At 36.1% G+C, this 17,791-nt stretch overlaps 1 protein-coding gene and 1 long non-coding RNA gene across 7 annotated transcripts in view; both read left to right on the top strand.

The window, feature by feature from the left end:
• The window catches only part of LOC110840051 (paired box protein shaven), a 555,926-nt gene that overhangs the window by 330,189 nt on the left and 207,946 nt on the right, over positions 1-17,791 (top strand). The gene's annotated exons all lie outside the window — the stretch shown is intronic.
• On the top strand, positions 542-11,456 carry LOC147874729 (uncharacterized). The gene is made up of 3 exons (XR_015533839.1): positions 542-591; positions 3,881-3,989; positions 11,435-11,456. It is a non-coding gene; the product is annotated as an uncharacterized LOC147874729 (long non-coding RNA).

Below are 17,791 nucleotides of genomic sequence, written 5' to 3' on the forward strand. Positions count from 1 at the left end.
AATATATAGATTCCGATATAAATAATAACACTATTTTATGGATACAAGAATCATAACTGTTTTTCTTATACAGTGATTTTGTAGTCGAAGTTACTTAACTGTGTGTCCTTTGCCAGTAAGTTACTTCGCACAGTAGTCTTCTCACATCCAACTTAGTGCCAGACATCAATCCGTTTGGTGCCCCAAGGCAATGACCTTACCCCTCACTCCGTGAAACAAATTAGTCAGTATTTGTTTAAATATTATCAGTCTAATCACAATAAAATTCCTATTAAATATTAAAATATTACTATAATTAACATTTAAATATTTAAAATATATTAAATGATATTCTCTATCGCAATGTTCTATTTACATTTGATATCACTTTTTACAACAAACATTCAAACAAAATATTTTCTTGAATGACAATAATATTTACATTAATAACCCTAATTCCCTTCAAATACTTAACTCCACCCCCAACAACCTCCTTTCACTTACCACCCCCCCCCCCCCCATACAAACAACCACGATCAATACTGAACTCTATTCAGTTCAAACACGGCAATACTTCCAGACGGACATAACTCCTCCACAACTTCATTTCTGGTATGTTTCAAATTAAATTTATCAATATATTATTTTATTTTCTATTTCTAATTTATTAATATTCATTTAGTCTTTATATTATTTACTTTGCAGGATGATACAAAAACAACAACAAAACGTTCACCCACACAAAATCATGTTAAGCACGACGTACATACAGAACAACTTCGAATACGATATAAAATACAATAAAATCTGGAAGAAAACATCATTTGAAATCTGATAAACATCTGACTAAAAGTTGCATTTATGAAATTATATTTAGGTTTATATAATTTTATACACCTGAGGATGGTTCTTTTGGAACTGAAACATGTTGTGTAAAAAGTGATGTTCAAATGTAAATCGAACATTTCGATAGAGAATATCATTTAATATATTTTAAATATTTAAATGTTAATTTTAGTAATATTTTAATATTTAATAGGAATTTTATTGTGATTAGACTGATAAGATTTAAACAAATATATATTTATCACAATATGACGCAACTTTATCATCTCAAAAATTAGTCAGTCTTAACATCAGACGTCTCTGCTGTGAGAATTTTATCAAAACCATTTCGACGATTCCTTGATATCGAAAGTACGCCTTATACGTTAATAAAGATGCATTTTTATGTCAGTTTGGATAAGACCTCATTCCACGAGCACGGATGGAAATGTGCTGGATGTTTGTTTATGTGAAATGTTTACTCTTTCGCACATTCTGATACATATTTTAAGTACAGATTAAGCAAATAGTATCATCACGTAAGTGTGTTATCCAAACAAACAACTTTCTAACCGTGGACGGATTTTCAATAAATGTGGTACGATCATCATGCTATTATAGACTATTTTAATTTTATACTAATTCGGCTGTCTTTTAAACTTCTGAAATTAGATCCAACACGGTGCAGCAGACTTCGGCACGTCAAGAGAATTAAAAATTATGAATTTTTTGCTGTACTGATGTACTGTATTTCGGTTCAGTGGTGCTAATTAATCAGATGGTGGCGGGCGTATGAAACTTTGTTTGTGGATAATCAAATAGACATTAACAGTGTTTGCATGATACTTTATAAAGTATCTATTAGCCGTAAGACTTGAGGTTCTCACAGCGGTGAGTATGAAGATTTCCGTCTTCTGGGTTGTTGCGCTGTGTAGTCTGGTCGATGTCAACCAACGTTTCAGAGGTCATACTGCCTCCATCATCAGGGCGATGAGTATGAAGATTTCTGTCTTCTGGGTTGTTGCGCTGTGTAGTCTGGTCGATGTTAACCAACGTTTCAGAGGTCATACTGCCTCCGTCATCAGGGCGATGAGTATGAAGATTTCTGTCTTCTGGGTTGTTACGCTGTGTAGTCTGGTCGATGTCCACCAACGTTTCAGAGGTCATACTGCCTCCATCATCAGGGCGATGAGTATGAAGATTTCTGTCTTCTGGGTTGTTGCGCTGTGTAGTCTGGTAGATGTTTACCGACGTTTCAGAGGTCATACTGACTCCTTCATCAGGGCGATGAGTATGAAGATTTCTGTCTTCTGGGTTGTTGCGCTGTGTAGTCTGATCGATGTTTACCAACGTTTCAGAGGTGATACTGCCTCCATCATCAGAGTATGAAGATTTCTGTCTTCTGGGTTGTTGCGCTGTGTAGTCTGGTCGATGTTAACCAACGTTTCAGAGGTCATACTGCCTCCGTCATCAGGGCGATTAAAAATATGAAGATTTCTGTCTTCTGGGTTGTTGCGCTGTGTAGTCTGGTCGATGTTTACCAACGTTTCGGAGGTCATACTGCCTCCGTCATCAGGGCGATGAGTATGAAGATTTCTGTCTTCTGGGTTGTTGCGCTGTGTAGTCTGGTCGATGTTAACCAACGTTTCAGAGGTCATACTGCCTCCGTCATCAGGGTGATGAATATCTATTAGCCCTTCTCAATGTAAACAACGAGGTTTTCCTTAAACAGCATCCACCACCTGATCTTTCTGGGTTGTATTTTCTTTGTGGCAGGAACTGAATTATTAAATAATATTTACGTCATGTCTCTCCGTCCGCGTGTAACAATTCGAAAACGATCGAAGAAATTTTCATAACATTTTATTTTGGGGAGCAGGGGATTTAATATAATCGGACAACGGTGATGTACCCTTAACACGAAGATCCACAATGCGTTTCTGCGTGCATTTTGAGGGGAACGTGTAAGTAGCTAAATATCTATCGAAGCTAAAAATGTCTGTAACACGATTTGCACAGACAAATGCCACAGTTGATGCTGAGTGACTTTTTTAGAATGTCTTACGGTTTTCGAGGTGGCTAAAGAAATGTAATTGTAATGCCGTGTTTTTCTGACTCGAGAACAGTTTGATTCGGAACAAAATTTTGTATTGAAGACCTAGATCATCCGCCTCGCCTCTTCTACATAATTTATAAGAGAGCTTAAAGATTAACGTTAACAAATTGAAGATCTAGAATCAGTAACAGAAAACGTTCTAGAATTGTTACCATATAATTTCAGTTAACTTTGAGGTTATATATGCCAAATTTAAATATTCATAATTATTCCTATATGCGCAGAAAGAAATCACTAAATTGAATAATCATTAATTTACAGTTGTGTTGAAATATTCCTATAAAATTACTCGTCAGTGGTTCTTCCCGGAACTTCTTACTTAGGAGTATTTGTTTAACGGAGCATTTGACGAATTGAGATTAGCCTATTACATGAAATTTCTGTTTAAATGTCTCAAAATCATTGCCGCATGCCAAATAATAATACGTCTCTGACTTTTATTTTATTAAAAATGTTTTTGTCAAGACACCAGTCAACAAAAATTATTTATATTAATATAGGAAGGATATTACGACAGTAAAATTTGTATTGTCTTGTATTTTTAATCTTCAGATTGTAGGAATATCAATGAGATATTTGACACTACAGAAACGTGATCAAATTCTCAATATCTGAGTGTCCGATTTATAAAAGGAAATATTTCCACTAGAAATTTTTGTAAATATTAATATTTTTCGACGTGTAGGTACGTGAAAGTGGCCCGCGTGCCACATTGGAAAGTCTCGTCCGTTGTTATTCACTAATTTATTCCACAAGCTTTCTTTAATTTAATGCTGGTTTTGGAATGCAGTGACGTGAAGGAAGTATTTCCATCAAATTCTTCATTCTTTTGTTGATAATTCCCCTATAAGAAAACTTCATTGTCTTATCTGTATGGTGTTAAGAGTGTTGAAAACAGGGTATTGTTTATGGAAATGAAACAATGTAAAATTCTGTATGTTGCTTTCTCTTTTGTTTCAGGTAAGTGTCCTTTGCTACATTGTTCTGGCTTTCCTCTTGTGCCAGACTGTAGCAACTCATGCTGACCTGTTGTCACTGGACAGAGCTCACGAAATGAAGAAGACATAAGGTTTGCTGTGATTTCAGATCTGTTGCTTTATTTTGTTTCTGAAAGTCCGACTGTAGCGATCTGTGAGCGATGTATTTTTGTACTATGAACGCGATGATTATTTGATCTACGTATATTACTGCTAATGACGTCGTTAAAACTATTTCTCTTTTCGTGTTAACTCGATATTTAATTAAAGCTGTATACATTTTAGTCGTTTCGCTGTTGGAAATGATGTGGAGACATGCGAAATTAGGAATTTTGAGGTAGAAATATAATTGGAACTTAGTCGAAGAAAAACTTATTTTCATTTTATTATGAGTTACAATATTAACAATATTGTCTTCTGTTTATGTTTCATATTATTAATTGCCATCATCACAACGTCTTTATAAAATAATAACTACTCTGTGTGTTATGTTTCAACTCATCACGAGGTAATTTTTCTGCGTTAAATTTAATGACACGTAATATTATACGTTCTCTCAGCGTTATGCAAATACTGAATACATGATGGGGAGGCCATGCCTATGTGTTCACATGTTACCACTCCGAAAGTAATCGGATTTTGACGTAATGTTATATGAAGGCTCTACAAAATCAGTAATGGGCCTATGTTAAGTTTGATTCATATCTATCCACTGTATTTCCTTCTTCTTACAGGACAAATATTAAAAACATCGATTATTTATCTTATATCGAGATTAAAATAAATTTAAAATATTTTAAGTACTAAAAAAATTTCGGATATCGTGAAGTGAATGTATAGTGTGATAGCTTTTTAATACTGAATCTTTGTCTGTCATATATGAGTGCCATGTCCAGTAAGATATGAAAAATATTAAGACACGCATCTGAAATATATGTGTAATTTATGATGGAGCACAACTTCATGGTCTTATTTTATCTAGCTTGTACAGACTTGCTCGTGTTTCAGATTTTTTGAAGCTCTAAACGAAATTAGTGATAAATATGTGGTTTTGTAACTTTAGGTTACTTTATAGCGTCAAATTGTGAAATACACCCAAAATATGTAGGCATTTCAAGTGCGAGTGACAGAGAGCAATTGTACATTCGAACTTTGTTATGCAAAGAAGGTTAAATAATTGTTTTTATAACTTTTTTTACAAAATAAGCTATAATTTACTGCGTAAACCGAGTTGTGACTCACTGCTTATGCATGTAACCGTCTTCAATGAGTGGTCAGAAAAGTAAAAATGTTTAGCCATTCGGACATAAATAGTCATTTCTGCAGTCAGATAAGAACCCAATTTTACTCGCTATAAATTGAATGTTATGACAGGGAAATTCATTGAAGGAAGGAAGATTTTATGTAATTTCCCGTAACAGATTTATCACGTGCATTAAAGTTGAAAGTCTTCTTTGTTATCTGTCACGGAATATATTCTACGGCTTGTTCTAATTTACAAATGAAACTAACTGGCTCCATAGAAAATATTCATTTTTGAGAAGCTTACGGTATCTTACCTGATCTAAAAATTTCCCATCTATTCACGGAACTCGAAGTTCATTTAGCGTGTTTGAGTTCACAAATATATCCCATTCTGAGTCACCTTAATCTACCACATGAATTTATATTTTAAAATACATTATAAAATTAACCTCCAACGAAGGACCCCCCAAGTGTTCTCGTTTATTCAGATTTTCGTCTAAACATTTGTACGCGTTTTTTACACATTACTCTTACCACGTTATCCGCGAATCGTATCGTACTTAATAATAATATGATAATATTAATTAAATGCATTCGCGTGGTATTTAACCCTTTAAAGTCGAACCTCGTCTAATTAAAATCCAGTCATTACCTCGAAGACGACAGATTTTCTCCAGTACAAATTTAATAGATTAATACTATTTAGGAAAATAACTATTAATTATTTTGAGAATCGTTTGAAAATCAGGAGTAAATTATGTATAAAATCTAGAATTATTCATTTTTAAATTAAGTGTCACATATCGTTATCAGTGAGCTCTTATTTGTTAATATATATTATTACATCTTCCCTCGACGCATTCTCATATCGGCTTACACGGAAATGTGAGCTTTGGCCAATTGAGCTGTCGTCACTTTCATACTTTGAAGCTCTCATCAGTCTTATTTCCTGTAGTTAGGACCTAAAGATTAAGTTTATAAGGATTGGCGACAAACAACTTGTTTGAGACAATCCATTATACCTTTCATATGAATACGTCGGATGAATATGTGAGGAAGGGGGACATTAATACAAGATGGGTTTATGTTTCGGGGCGTGGCGATCAAATTTCGTTGTTTCAAGATAACGCGGCTGCAATGTATTCCGATTTCTGACAGGAACTTCATAAATAAGCTAGAAAGGTGTTTTCACTCTTGGTATTTACATTCTCTTACTCTTGAGTAGATGTTATCTTCACCATTTCATAACGGTATATCCCTTTCTACGTGGAACTTAAGAGAAATATTTATGAATTTGTGAACTTTGTTCAGCTAACTTAGCATGTGGCTTATCTATCAACAGCTCAACAGGGATTCTTTATAAATGGTTTAGCCAGTTAATTAATGCCGGGCGGAGATGTAGTACACATAATTTCGGTCAGAAGATCTCAGGGAAAACGGCCGCTTAGAATTCTAGGAAGTTTTTGAATAAGGAATGGAAAAATATGTGGTATGTTTTAAAATACTATCCCCTAATTGTCATAGAGACAGATATAAATCCACGAAAAACGTATTACGATAACTGGGGTTTCCAGGTCGAATTTAAATAACTACAGACCGAATATTTGCATTAGCCCTGAATCGGAACTAAACTTCAACCCAGTAAATTATAGTCGCAGTTTCCGCTCAGAGATGTTCCAGGCTTCCAACAAGAAAACACGAACAACGCGTATTCCTCGTACATTATTTGTTTCTCTCAATTTGTCTCCTTTTTTTTTTATGAGAGACTGCAATTTCTGTCTGAATTCTTATCATTAGATCGGAAAGATGGACGTCCATAGGTCACTTTCCATCGCAAAACCTAGGATCCTACTGGATTGCACTCAGTACCTCACGGCTGTTTGTTTACGCTAAGTGGAGTCATGATGGTCTACGGACAGACCTACGCTGCATTAACCAACCCCTGAGGCCAACATCCGTCTCCGTACCTAACTACCACTGTGCGCTGTGCACACACTCGTGTTTACCTCCTCACGAAAATTACATACAGCTCTTCTGGGCCTCGTCTGAACGTAACCACTCGTTCGCAATCAAGATTGCTTCACTTTGCCTTTATTTATAATATTTTATGTGTTCATTATGTGAAAACTTAATGGAAATCTGTGATCCTGTATCATGTTTAAATATAGCGACTTCATCTTTGGAATCGGACAAAATGGGTTCATATGCCGAGGTTTCATACAATCCGTCACTCAAAAATACTACCTGGAAATTTTTTTAAAATTTTTACATTCCAAATGGCGTTTTAAGCTATAATGACCTCGCCTTTAGATATTTATGTAAATTTATTGTCAAAATTGATGTCAAATGACTTATTAATGGATTGGAATGATAACGCAGTGTTACGTACAGCGAAATCTCAATGGACCTAAACAATTTTTGAATAAAAATTTTCTTGGATATTATTCATCGTCTAGTAAATATAAATCGTTCGTCCGGAGATAGGGATTAGCTCTATCTAGTGGGCCCAACTGTGTAGGAACCTGAAGACGGAGATAGAGTCCCATCTCCGAAACGTCGTTTTACGTTTTATATTTACTAGACGATGGATAATATCCAAGAAAGGTCCGGAGATAGGGATTAGCTCTATCTAGTGGGCCCAACTGTGTAGGAACCTGAAGACGGAGATAGAGTCCTATCTCCGAAACGTCGTTTTACGTTTTATATTTACTAGACGATGGATAATATCCAAGAAAATTTGTATTCAATTGACTCTTCACCATCGTCAAGAAGTTTTAGATTTGATAAAAATTGTTTGCTCACAACAATTAGTTTGCTTAAACTTTAAACGTGGACCCTAGATAAAAAAAACTTTGAAAAATACATACGCCAAGTACTGTGAGTCTGTTTCAGAAATGTGTGGAACATTACCCCTAACTAAGCGATGCTCGTTTTAAAATGTCCTTCACTTTTAACCTCCCTTTCGTCATTCATTATTTCTTCCTATAGTTCGTTAAAGTGTTCTGCACGTGTTTTATTGACGGGATTTTCAGAAAACTTCAGAAAGCACATTGCGTAATAGAATTATATTTAAAAAAACTCTTTGAATGTTTAAATATAATTTTTTGGTTAAATTGTTAATCTTTGTTCTAATTTTAATTTCCCTGTTTGTTAGAATAAAAACTGGTTAAATCATAGACAAGCCTTCCTGTACAGCGTTTTATACATGTCCGATAGTAGTGAATGAGCACTTTAAGGCTTCTGTCTCCCATATATTTGGATCACGGTTTCGACTTCCGCTTGAGGAATGGGTGTTTCTTATGTTGCTAGGGGCCTTTTGACGTCTTAAAGATTCGGTGGCGTGAGGACATGCTCTGTGCAAATAGAAATAATATTCTCTAATTGCTGTAGTTGTAATAGCTGGGAAATATGTCAGTGAAGTGATGTAACGAATTTCAATACCAATTTTCGATTCGGAACCGGGGTTCTTTCTTCAGGGTAAGGACAGTCGGAGCGTGGAACTGACCGTCTCTACTTAATGGCAGACTTTATTATATATGTCAAAGCCTTCTGTCCATAGTCGCCACGGAAGCACGCCACTGGACCAGTTCAATCCAGTTCAGATTCATTGCCCAGTCACAATGACAGAATTGTCTCTGTGTTCCATATAAGAGGATTGGACTGGTACAAATATTGGTACTTGTCTGACCATAACGCAGAAACAGAAAATAGTGACTCATATTGGTGATAGGTACCCGCAGTGGCAGTGATCTAGCTGCACGCTTTCTCCAGCCTGTTGCCAGCAAGAGCGATCTATGTGTTTCACATCATCCCGCTGGAATACGAGGTGCGATCGGAAAGTTTCAAGACTGCGCGTATAAAAACCCGTACACTTATCTCAGATATTAAATTTCATCCATCACCCTCGAAGTAGTTCCACTGGGAGTGAACACAACGATCCCAGCGCCGCTGCCAAGCCTGGAAGCATCCGTGGAAATCTTTCTTTGTCAGCCTAGCATAAATATTTTCCAGACGATTTGTCCACAATGTTTATACACCATTGGCCTTGAATTTATTATATTGCCTGGATATATATGTTATCTTATAAAGCTCAGAAACAGTAGATTTATATGTAAACAAGTTAGTGATTTTAAGTTCTCTTGTTGGTTAGTAGAGATTACTCGTATATAATCATGCGTTTTCAAACATACAGAAATGTTTAAAATAAACACTCTACTTTTCAAGTCCATTTGAATATCATTTGCTTCTCTTCAGGTATTTCGAATAAAATTTTATATTAAATATTTTCGATCTCACATTAATTAAAGTTGCTCTACCCATGCTGTCTTCTTTGAGCTGTTAATATTCTGTTCTGTACTGTTCAATATCTTTTTGTTAAGCATTGTGGAATTTCATCTCTGCCTTTACAAAATTTTGCTATTGTACCCTGTTCTGGATCACTTTAATCGTGTTAAAACCTTACTTCCCATTTTCGTGACTTCCAGTTTAATAATATGAATTCGTGTACTCCAATTTAAACTTCGTAGATGTTCCAAGTGATATTTTACTTGAAATATATAAAATTTTCATGTGTATTTTTCATTACCTTGTGTCCAGTGCCTCTCGTACATCAATCTCCCACAAATGATCCCCGCTATAATACTGAGTGAAGAGATTTTAATCCTCTCTCAGTATTAGGTCACGAGTATAAAATTCTTCAATTATTCGGGTGGTTATTGTGGCATTCCCGTTCACCATTTTCAGTTCACCGTCGCATTGCCCGTCAAAGACGAATTTCCTTATAAAACAGTTGATGTATTCAGAAAACCTTTTTGACCCTTGGAGGACACAGCACTCGTTCCGCTGTTGTTTTCATGCGATAGTTATGAGGGACTTGAATGCACGATCAAGACAACGCCACTTTTACGGTGCGAGACAAGCCACATATGCAAATTGAAAATAAACAAATATTAAAATATTCTTGTTCTAAGTTAAATCTGCGTAGGATTTTATCTCATATGATTTAGATGAAAATGTTTCAGCGCGAGTACTGTAACAAGACACTTACAGGTCTTCGTAGAGATAAAACATCCCAATGAATTTTAGAATATCTTCGAGTAAAATCAGGATTGGAATGAAAATTCTTGTTCCATGCTGTCCGTAGTTCCTCTAAATCCCTCTAAGCTCATGTTATGATAATAACTTGAATTAGGCCACGACTAACGCCATTAATTTCATTTATTTTAACAGAGCCTTAATATTTCTTAAAAACAATGTGTAACTTAGATTTTCTGGTGATACACGGGTCGAATATTTGCTGTTAACCGACGTTTCGGCGAATTTTTTATTTGCCATTTCCAAACAGATGCTAATGTTTTCGAAACAGCTGTCTTCATGGTTACTGCCCGAATTTATATTTTCAGGGCATTTCATAATGTTATGCTGTAATCAATAAACCATACCAGAACTCTCCTGAAAGTCGTGGTTGAAAGCAGAAGAATAATTTTTAATATCAAGTGCTAAGAGCTACTGTCGCCTTATAATTTACAAGGTTAGGAATGACAAGCCATGCTGCTGTTTATTAAATAATGTTCTTCTGTTTGCAAAATCGAGTGATTAAAGAATTTTCTTATTAATTGTTATAAATCGACAATGGTGTCTGAAGCCATACTTTCTCTTAAAACTTATGAGTTACTATTATGACACTGATGTTATCACGGATTCAGTAGAAGCTTTCATATGGTAGAACAGCTAACCTTACAAAGACACGGTGAAACAATTGACGGCTTTATACTGTAATAAAGCTCTAATTGTGTCTGCAACATCAGTAAAAAGGGGAAATTCTGAGATAAATTGGCTGTTACAACAGCAAGCCGATGTTCCGAGCACATCCAAATCGTGTTGAACTTCATTCGCCTTTAGGTTCCGTGAGACGAACTGCATACAAGCGTTATAACTGCTTAGCCGTTTATGTTCTGTAACTTTATCGCACATTAGGCTGATCAATCATTGTAAATCAGTCTGTCAAAGTAGCGTGAAAACTTATAACTCAAAAACTGCAGAGAGAGGCGCTAGGTAGCAACATAGTCGGCCGACCTGTTGAGGTCTCTAGGGCGTTCACTTTTTTAAAACAAATCTCAGCTAGAAAGGAATCAGCGTATTTGCTTGGGAAGTTCCTATCGAGATCCTATTATGTAAATTTGGACACCGCCTCCCTCGTAGCGTGTTCGTTCCCCGCGGGGGAGGGTTGCTTAACCCCAAATACACGAACTCCTACACCTTCTGATTGTAACGCAGTATGTTCTATTTTCAGATGCGCTACGTCGTTAAAAATCAGTTGGCTAGGAAGTCCAGGACACGGGGCAGGTTCGAGCGAGTGACATAGCACTCTGGACTTATATTTGTGAAGTTATTGGTTTGCATCTCGGTCGAGTTGCCAGAAATTCGTTCTGAAAATGTTTGCTGTTTGTCTCATTCTCTCAACATAAATACGGATACAGTGCCTTGACAATTGTTTTACGTCCGCGTTGGTAAATTAGGACACAATTCCTTTAAGCAGATCAAGACCTCTTCGCCGTGTATCCCTTCCGATTGATCATTCTTAATCATCGGATCGCATTCCATGTGGTGTCATAATTGACCCAAAAAATGAGGAAACTGTCTTCGATTAGTTAGCTTATTTTATTTTATTTTCTTTGTATCCACTGCTCAGGATATGAAATGTCTAATAATTACGTAGTTTGATTTAGAAATGGCTTGAGAAGAAACATTTCTTAAGTGTGGCTTAGTTTATTTACTTAAACATTTTTTAAACACAGAGTTTACAATATCATGGGAAAAAATAATTGCAGATGGTTAGTAGGTAAGGGTGGATAAGGCTGACTATAGCCGGTCCCTGGCACACATAGAATATGACGCAGACGCCTTGTCGCTATATAAACCTTCTGAATTGGCCTGAATACAACACGTCGGCTGGTAAATTTCGATGACAGACTCGTATCCGTATATGAATGCCAAATTTTCGAAGAAAAATAGTGAATCTCTTTTCAGGGTTGGAAGATCTGTTTGTCAGTGTACGCGGTGTCACAGTCGAGAACATCAACATTGTCAAGTGTGATAGAACTTTTTATGACTGATATAATGACAGTGGAAATAAAATAAGTAATTTATTATATTCAGCTTTTTTGGGTGTTTAAGAAATATGACGTTACGGAAGAAATAATCGTCATATAATGAATACATTAATAAATGTTACTTTTTAAATTATTGTTTGTATATTGAAATGAATGTGTAAAAATTCATATAGAATTTTAATTGGAAACCTCAAATGAATTGACCACTGAAAATTGTTGATAATTAATAATTTTAAAATAAATATTGAAATATATCCATTGTAAAGATTGGTTTTTGCAATGATGTTGGAAAAACATAGATTTTCATATAAAAAGGGTGTTTCTTGATCAGCAGAATAAATATCTCATGTTCAAGGAATTATTTGTAAGCTATTATAGTTTGGGATTGTTTCGTGGTGTTTTCTAATTGCCTCTCGCATTGAAACGCATCGTGACTCACACGCCTGTGCATCTCTGTAGAAAAACAGACAGGTACTTGAGGTCTCACATCTACTGTATCATTAACATACATTTCATTGTCAGTTAACTACCGCCATTAAAATTTGGTACGTTCTCTCCGAAAGAAATGTAAAACATTCTAGTAACGAGCGAGGGTTTCTATGTCTGCACAGAGCACAGATCAAGGGAATCTACCTTTGATGTTAATCCCACAGGAAGGAAACGCTTTATCACAGGGCGTGTTTGATGTTTATTAAACAGAAGCTGATTTTCTTGAAATTACTTTGTTTATAATCACATTACGTATTTTATAAACGGCAGTGGAGTTGAAAGGTATTGATTATTATCAAATTAATAAAATGGCCGTTGTCTGTTCGTGGTCCCAGTACTCAACAAGGGTAACTACCCATTGTAGGCTGTGCGTTATTGATTATTAAATTTATTTCTAGTTGAATATTATTTCAGAACTGTATTTACTCTCTATAGGTATAGTTTGAAATTTCGATACTATATACGAGGTGCGATCGGAAAGTTTCAAGACTGCGCCTATAAAAACCCGTACACTTATCTCAGGTATTAAATTCATCCATCACCCTCGAAGTAGTTCCCCTGGGAGTGAACACAACGATCCCAGCGCCGCTGCCAAGCCTGGAAATCTTTCTTTGTCAGCCTGTCAAGCACCATCTGCGATTCTGCCTGAATCTCTTCTATCGTCTCAAATCTCCAGGCTTTGCAGCGGCGCTGGGATCGTTGTGTTCACTCCCAGGGGGAACTACTTCGAGGGTGATGGATGAATTTAATACCTGAGATAAGTGTACGGGTTTTTTTATAGGCGCAGTCTGGAAACTTTCCGATCGCACCTCGTATAAGCCGTGTCTGAAGAGATGAAGTTCCTTCGTTTACAGAATATTGATATTTCTTGACAAATTTCAGATACAGTTAAGAAAAAATTATTATTCATATTTATATGTTGTATATGTTATATGTGTAACATAACTTATCACTACAACAAACTCCTTGGTATGAGACGTTTGTGATCTGTTTCTCAGATTCAGTTTTGACTTACTTTTGAAGGAAGAAGATTATTAGACAATAGGTGATGAAAATAATGGAAAGAAAGATGTTAAAAAATTGTAGAATTACAAAAAAATGGGTACCGATTGTAGAAGAATAAGAAGAAGAAGAAGACGTGGACAGGAAAAAGTACAAAAGAAAAAATAGAAGAATGTTATGAGAAGAAGGAGATTACTAATGGAAGATGCAGAATGACAAAGAACGAAAACGAATAAGAAGGAGGAAAGGCGAGGAAAAGACAAGTGTTGAATCTGGTTTCATCGGACTGATTTTTAATAAATCCTTAATCATTTTGATCTTCAGTCTCTTTGCGGTCTGGACGTTTCTCTTGATAGACACATGAAATATGGCTGCCTCTCGATACTTACGGGGCAATGTAGTACATTATCTGACTGGGAGATGAGATCACAGCTAGTACTCCTGGGTGGCCAGCCAGATCGCTATCAATACATCAACATCTTGTGGCGGCTTGTACATAGATCCCTGGAATTCAGTACAGTTCTCCGCAAGACCTCTGCTAACACATCCTTCGTAGATTTTATAGTTCTGTTACAATCTCAGAAGCCGGTAGTTCAATAACTTCTACCTCTGTGTGGTCATGGGACACTCCAATTCATTCCAAATTACGAAGAGTTATTAACTTAAAATATATTTTAATATTGTCATCACTTCTACTTCGATTATTTAAAGCGGCTCCTTTCTGATCTTCCAATAATCTGTATGTTGTTATTATTTACCACATTCGAGATAACAGAAATCTCTTCGTATATTTACATTGAAATTCTATGGGGGCATGTCACAAAATTTCCCTGAGAACAGACAGTGGCTGACGTAATAGAATTGCAAAGTTGAACACCGCTAAAACAAATGATTTCCTTAATCCCTATTTGGTGACAGTGGACAGTATCTTTCATTAACATCTATTTTAATGTTATCCCATTCTCCTTTTTGCCTTCCCGTTTAAATTTTCTTTAAATTTCTTCCTTTACCTTTACGTAGTAACTTTTCGCGCTATGACACTATTCTGACTAAATTTTGTATTACGTCGTCCCTTGTAGGTCAACTTTGCTTACAGATCCCTTCACATGACAGTCGCTATTTGTTCCAAACTGCTTCCACAGTGTCGAATGTTGGTCAAATATTAATTAGTAGCTAAATGATTGCATTCGTGTAACGTGAAGTGGCATGCATAAAGCCTAATTTCACGGCGCTCCTTCACATGACGGTGAAACTTCGTGACTTTGACGCTCAAGCGATCAATCCGTTCCAATAAGGTACGTTACATTTCCGCTGGTTAACGCGACTTGATTTGCTGGAAACTTCTGCATCTAATTTTACCGTTAAAACATTATCTGTGGAATTTTTAAGCCCTGGGAAAATTGTAATCTCCGGATTGTGCGAAAGGAAATATCGCAAGTTTAACAATAGCTGTGCCCGGTTGGCTCAGTTTGAGGGGAAGTGACTACTTCTGGAATCGAATCGGGACACTTGCATGTAAAGTTATTTATTTCCTTTCATCTTCTCCGTCTCTCTCTTTTTTCCCCTAATCTTTATCCGTCTGTCTCGACTTTTCTGTTACTAATGTCTATAAAATTGAAGACCACTACCATCAAACTGATTCGCATTTATGACACAATGCAGTTTTTTTTCCAAGTTGTTTGTTACAGTTCTTAGCTGCATGGAGCAGACTCTTTGTTCAGAAACTGATAGTCGCTGAATTAGCGTTTTGTAAAACTGAACCCAAATTAGATGAATAAAGTCCACATTTTCACAACTTACATTTTTAATGACCATTTTAATATTACCTTACCTTTGATGTCGAAACATTTTAATTATATACGTAGATCATCGTCTTTACTTCAACACAGAGGGAGTCTCTCCTTTACAGGTACTTTCCTTGTCTTTCTCAAAAAAATACTAAAGAAATTAAATTTTAACATTTTTAAACGATAATTAATATAAACAGCACCGAAGTAAATACAAATAGGAAAAGACATTATAAATGTATATCTCAAGTACAGGCCTTAAAACATATTTTTTTGCAGAAATCTATGTCACATATCACAGTAAATAATAATAATAATAATAAATTATTCTAATGACAAAAATACATTTTAGTTGCACATATGTTTATCAAACTATGTGTGTATTAGTTATCATTGCAAATATGGTGGGTCGAAGAATACAAATTCGGGTTCTTGCACTCTGAAACATGGTTTCGAATAGAGGAAGCTAGCAGTTGGAAGCAAACGTACTTACCGGACGTTACCTGCCAGGACAAAGAAGTGTTGCAAAGTGAAATGAAGAAAGTAACACGGCTTTCCACTTAGGGTTGGAATCAAAATATTTTATACTACCTGGAATCCGAAGCAGATAAAAATTCAGTTCACCGACTGAGTAATTAACTAAATAATTTACTAACTCCGCGATACAAGTTATTTCTCAGTCAATTTGGCTTAGAGGTAAAGTTGTTATTCTAAAGGCTCCCAATTCCAACCTCGACTATTTTATCGACTAACCTCTCAGAGAAATCCTAGATTTTTCTCAGTAACTCCAAAGAAACCTTGTAATTAAATATCTTTCCATTTCACTCAAGTACATTTGTGTAGGTCTAACGTTCCAGGGTAGTAAGCTACCATTTCGAATCTCGGTTGTCTTAAAGGCATTATTAACATTTTACGTGATTTTCTCAGTCAATCCAGGCAAATACCGGAATATTACCATAATTTGTTTTACAAAGACTCACCTATTCACATACCATTCGATGTCTTTTCATCTAATTCAGCCCTACTAAACATCTGTGTCCTTAGAACATATGATAGGCCAGATAATCCTACCAAGAAATACGGGAACCATGCTATGTTTCCAAGTACTGTAGAATAATTATCTCTGAATCACCATGAACACCATACCCCAGTACGTAGCTTGTGGACAGTCAAACTGGACATTATCCCAGATACGCGAAGTAATATAGAACGTCAGCTAGCTTGTTTCCTAGGAATCTCCGAGTGGCTTTCCTTTGTTACACCAGACGCGTAAACATGTACGTAGTAACGCCAGCCCGTATAGCCTCTAACGTCCACATAAGTACTTTTACCAAAAGTTTAAGTTCAATTTTCCCCAGTTTCTAAGCACATCGTCACGAAAATGCGAGGTGTTATGTGATAAGGCTCCACACATACTTAATCTCGGTAGAAAATGAAGTTGTTCGATATCAGTGATCATGAAGACATTCATTTTGCATATAACAGATGAATAACTACGAACTACCCGAGGGAGATTCTGCACCTAGGAGTTTGTCAAAGACAATACTGTTCGCGGGTATCATATTTTTGGCAATTGGAACAGCTGTACAGCCTGGCGGCGGGTCATTGTTCCCCCCCAAATTATTATACTATAAAGTCAAACTACAAAACGGAGCGTGTTAAATTGAAAGAACAAAAACCAGACACATCTATTGTAATAAACTGAGCCTTGCAACAAAAATATAACATAAAGGAACAACCTGACCTGCCTCTAGAATCTGCAAATTATCCCAGACTCTGTATACTGCGTCAACATATGAGTACTGCAAGGCAGCCTACCAGATGGTCTCCAGTGGAAGAGACGTGGCGGGCAGCCACTGGAGTGCATAAGTGACATATACATAATTCATTTCATGTTTTGTTCTTAGACAAGCTAGGATTTTGCTACAGAATTGTGTCTGAGTACCTCGTAATTATTCAGCTGTTCAAGAAATTATTTGAATCTTTGGAACTCGAAGGATTATTAAAAGTCATCATATTAGTCCGTTATTGAATATTCCATTTACATATTACCATTCCAATCGCGAGTACACTACCATGATGTTAAGCGTCAACTCAATGCAACAGAATCTGTCTTGGGAAGCTAATAGTCGTTCATCGCGTCAAAATATTACCAGCTTTTTAATCTGAAGAGCCTACCACTGACCCCCCCATCAGTAGCCAATTTAATATCGACAACCGCTTTCATTAGCACTCATTTTAATATTGTTTTCCCATCTA

This window comes from Zootermopsis nevadensis, unplaced genomic scaffold, assembly GCF_977971745.1.
Source record: "Zootermopsis nevadensis isolate Lab colony 2312 unplaced genomic scaffold, Znev_1.0 Znev_ptg000006l, whole genome shotgun sequence".
Taxonomy (NCBI): domain Eukaryota; kingdom Metazoa; phylum Arthropoda; class Insecta; order Blattodea; family Termopsidae; genus Zootermopsis; species Zootermopsis nevadensis.